This window comes from Empidonax traillii, unplaced genomic scaffold (assembly GCF_003031625.1).
Source record: "Empidonax traillii isolate 1590-97213 ecotype Southwest subspecies unplaced genomic scaffold, ASM303162v1 scaffold71:size1317347, whole genome shotgun sequence".
NCBI classification, from domain to species: Eukaryota; Metazoa; Chordata; class Aves; order Passeriformes; family Tyrannidae; genus Empidonax; species Empidonax traillii.
The window spans coordinates 973,713-979,058 of NW_020955264.1; positions in this window are offsets into that span (position 1 = coordinate 973,713).

Below are 5,346 nucleotides of genomic sequence, written 5' to 3' on the forward strand. Positions count from 1 at the left end.
AATTAATGGCCTGTTGGTAGGTTATCACTGTTTGGGCAGACATGGAAGTTGAAGGTTTTCTGTAATAACTTCATGTGAGACTTTTAAAGATACTTAGGTTTCCCAGGCTTGGATCCTAAATCCTATTAGTCATCTACCTACCTCTTCAGCTGCCTAAGCACCTTTAAAAATCTGGCTCATCTTTCCCCTTTATTGCTAATGTAGCATAACTCACTCTTGCTGAAAGCAAAGGCACATGCTGTGAGGGGAAATACGTTTCAGGAGGATATGTATTCCTCACTGCAAACCACTTCCTTAAGTTTATTCAGCAATACAGCAGAAACTAATATTGTACTTGCTGCTCTGCCTCTTACTATCAAGAGAATAAATTCTTGGTAGAGCTGTGGCACTACACCTTCTCTACAACCATCCCTCCTTTTCTGCTGACTGCTGGACAGGAAACATAGAGGAAATAGCTAAGGAAAAATAATTTTGTATCACTTTTTCCTCCCTGTTATTTTAATGTATTTTGTTAAAAATGTCAATGAGCCAGCATGTACACAGTCAATAAACAAATCACTCCGATGCTTTGTGTGGATCTAATTTTCCCTGTATCATGTGAGACAGAGAAGAATCAAACCCTTCAGCTACAGCAAATAAGCTGATCCTACAATGATGAATAAAAGTTCTGTTTCTCTAAGTAAGAGTTTTCCATCAAGGCATACTTGTTGGTTCAGGTCATCACTCAGCATGCTTCAAACAATCAGTGCCTTTATTTATCTATTAGATTATATAGCACATAACATATGCCAAGGAAAACAAGTACTATGTGAACTGTAAATTTAAACAAAAGCAATATATTCTTGTCTTTCTGACTCTACTTCTTTTTATCTCTCTTTTAGTTAAAAGCATGTGGTTCCCACCAGATTGAACACATATAGATCAAGGCTCGAGTTGGCCAACTGCTATAGTTTGCTGTATTTGTCTTAATGGAGTGACTTCAGTTCAATACTACACTCCTGTAAATTAGAATAACTATACTGAAAACAATTTAGCACATCATTATTTATATTATTGGGATTAATTTTAGTAGAGTGTTGGCTGTCAGTTTAGAGATATTTACGAAGAAAAAAATCCCTGCCTGAATAGTTTACAAAATAGCCCACACAAATAATAACAGGTCTGGTTTGGGGATTTTTTTCCCAGTTTCTTACATTGCCAATTGCATTAACCTGCCATTGATCCTCCTACTTACCAGGCAAGACCATGTCTAGAGGGAAAAGTTGCAGGTGCAGCTCCCTAAACTGGGTGACTTAAATTGACTTTATCATCTCTTCAATCAGCTGAGCTGAATTTTGTAAATTACAAAACAACTTAAGGAGGTGGCAAACTGTTTTAAGTGCATCTGGCTTATAATCATTCTTTTGAAACCTGTTCAACACTTTCTTGTACAGACATGGCCTAGATTGTTATCTGCCATGGATAAATAATAGAGCCAAGTCCCATAGTGTGTAACAAACAGGGAGTGCTACTGACCACAGTGACAAAATGGGACTGTTATCTTGTACAGGAAGGGAAAAACAAAATTTCCTAGAACAGAGGAAAGAAGAGAGATGACTGTCTTGTTATGATGCTTCCCTAGACTTGGAAAACTTACATCTCAAAAATCCTAATTCTGCTGCCAGTTTCCTACAGGATATTTGGTGAATTTCTCAAATGTGGTATTTTTTAAAGTCTGGTTTATACCTTTATTTCTAAGCACCCATCACCTGAACATAATTTTCAAAAGGAATGAAAACTCACAGCTGCAACTGTCTACCACTGAAGGACTATTTTGTAGCATCTAATCAGAAATTGTAACAAAGTTATAACATAGTCTCAGATTTCAGACTTATGAGTCAATGCACTCATTAGTTTATGCCTCATGTTGTTATGAAGCTACAACACATTACAGTACTATATAAATACAGGAGGGCTTTTTTAGCTTTTTAGCCTGCTGATCATCAGTGTCACTTTATAGCATAGATTCTAGATCAATGTGAGGCTGCCTCTGGCTTTAGAATGTTTTTAACCCATATGTATTTGTTCTTTTAAGCATCCCAAAACACTGCTTTCTTGAGTACTGGTCCCACACAACCTGCATCATCTGAAGGTTTTATTTAGCTTTAACAGAGCTGTCTATATGAGGATAGCTTCAAAGCACTAAGTTTATACTTATAGAATATACTTTTGGTGGTGGTTCCTTGGAAACTGAAAGTTTTGTGAGGGTTCTTTGTAGAGATTTAAATAATTTATATGATTGTTGGGCTCAGCTGACCTTTGAAATGTCTTTTTTTACAGTGTATTTACACATAAAATATAAAAAGTACTTGTTTATGTAAATAATCAGTTTCACTGCACAGTTAGAAGCAGAAGGTGGCACTTCTGTATGGGCCATTCAAATATGATGTCCTAAGATTTTTAGTAGAGTATTGCCAAAACTGCTTGACATATGAGCTTTATACAGACAAAACCAACATAGACGTTAAAAAGTATGTATGTTTTTGATACACTAATATACTTGGTACATTTTTTATGCATACACACACACACACAGATATATATATATGCAGACCTGTTCTTTGAACAAAGAGCATTATATGTTCAAATTAATACCTGTAAACCAGCCTCCAGACAACTGGGAAGCAATGATCGTGGTAGATACCCATCAGATCTGCCATTATTTCTAAGTTCTTCATATAATAACAGCACTTTATGTAATTTTAGTAGTCATTAGCTTAAAATTACTTAAAATTGTTACATAGTAACAATTATGAAATCTCATTGACTAACTGATTAAAATAATTAGCTAATGCATACCAGTAAATATGGCATAGCACCAAGCACCAAATGAATTCTATAATTTCATATAAAGCCTATGTATACAAGCATTTTCCTATCCTAAAAGAACACTGATCGTTTATAAGAGGAAATAATAGCAATCCTGAATGTTTTATTAACTGAAAGTTATAAAAATATTTCAGACTGAGTTAATCAAAATGATCTGTTTTCCAGCTTGCAGCAAACTATGCATTTATGCCTGCATGTGCACAAATACAATTATCTTATATTTCAGAGTAAGTCAAAAAATTGTCCACTTCAAAAAAAAAAAAAACAAACCACACATATATAATTTCTCCTGACCAAATAGTGTGTTTGAACAAACTGAATTTTCTGAAGCAAAAGATTTCAGAAAAAAAACTCCTAGCCAATTCACAGAATTCTTCCAACCTGACCGTCAGAAATCTTGGCTCCGAGTTTACCCATTCAACTCATTTTGTTAATGCTCACAATGAAAACATTGTCTCAAAATATTTGTTGATAAGTATCCACAGCAATACAATGTTTAATACAAAATTAATCAATTTAACTGAATGAGATTGACTGTAGTACAGATATTTTTGTCTGTATTACCAGAGGAACATTTTATTTATACATAGTTTCACTTACACCTGGTTTTAATCATAAACAGTTAAATATGGTGTTTAATGTCCAAACTAATAACTTCAGATATCTCCCAGGACACAGCATCACTAGCACTCTCTGCTGTGAAACACACAGGAAAAAAACATGATGGAAAGAAGATAAAATACAATGAAGTGTGTAGTTTAATCCTATTGACAAAGACAGAAAGAAATACAGTAACAATGATGTCATTTGCCATTCCTAAGCTGAACTGCTGGAAATTAGGTTTCTTCTTTCCTATCTACAACCTATTTCTCATACTCCCACTTATAAAGACATTTAACAGACAATGATAAACAAGTTAAAGGGGTCTGAAAGGCAAGTTATGCATATGTGTCCAATACACTAGTACAGCTTTTCTTGACCTGTGTTTGTACGATAGTGCTATAAAACCTGATGATAAGAACATCTGAATGACAGTAAAGTCTTTTTTTTTTTTTCCAGAAGTGTATGCCCACGCTTGTGTGTTTGAAGCTCTGCAGGATAGATTTGTCCAGAAAAGCAGCCAATGAAAATTAGTTATCTCATACTACCATGGGCCCATGTAATGACTCTGAATTTGCTTTGAGTTTCCTACTGTTAACTAATGGCCTTGAATTATATTTTTCCATTCTTGTTGAATGGAAAAATTGAGAAAAATGGAGGGGTAATATTTTTACTTTCATCTACAGTTTTTGACTTTTATCTTTTCCTGTGACACAAAAGCAAAGTATTCAATCTGATATATTTCCTACTTCTTGCATTTTGGCTCTTTGATTCCTTCACTGTCCCCAAGCAAAGCAGAATTATGTCTAAACCCACCTCTGGGATATATTTAATTATTATTTTCCTATTATATGGCAGCAGCGTAGTATGAGACCACTGAGGCTACATGATCATTGTGAATGAATGCAGAACATAAGCTCACCCACCATTTTATTGCAAAGGTGTTCTAAAGTTCAACATCTTCTGTCATCTTTGGAAAGCTTCATTTTTTAACCTTGTTAACATTCTTTTAAGGTAAGTTTATGTAATATTTTGTAATGTATTATACTATAAGCTAAGAGTTTTCAAAAAACAGAACAATATAAAAGCTTTGATGACAGGGATAAAAAAAGAAAAAAGCAGGAAGAGCTCAAATACAAAGGTCAAAAAAAAGGAAGTGGCTGCAGAAGCCAGAGGAGCTTGTCATTGAGCTGATCTCTTGTTCTAGCTGTGCTGGCAGTTCACTATGGAACTGAAATACCAGACTAGCCAGAGGTGGGTTCGGGGTACATTTTTGGGGTGGTTTGTTTTTTGTTTTGTTTTGGGTTTTTTTTGGAGGGGAGCTGTTTGGTTTTTTGCATTTTGAGGGGTTTGGGTTTTTTTCTTTTTTGTTTGGGTTTTTTTCAGAAAGAACTATATTCACCTGATTAATCCAAGAAGGCACAGTCTGCATCCTATTGTGCGAAAAACACTGCATAATAAGAGAGACCTATCAATAAATAGGCACATACTATTGAAAATAAACATTGGAAGGGGCCATATGGCCCTAAGAGCCTATGTCCCTAAAGATGATTCTTTACCCTGACAGAAAATTGTATCAGGGAGGATCAGGAAGGACTCCAAGCCAAGGTGTGGGAATACCTAACATCAGCAAACAGGTTCCTTCTCTGCTTCACATGGCCTTATTCTTTAATCTTACATCTCAGAGCAGGTTATACCAGCAAAGGAGAAAACCACAGCATTCCACAGAGATAACAGATACAGGATATTGCTGCTGAAAAGAGGAGTAAGCAGGTATAGAGTTTAATCAGTAGTCATCGCAGTACATTTCAGTATAGAATAACTTATACGTATTAAGTAGCAAATGTTTTAGTTCCCCATTGTTTGCTTCTAAAGCCA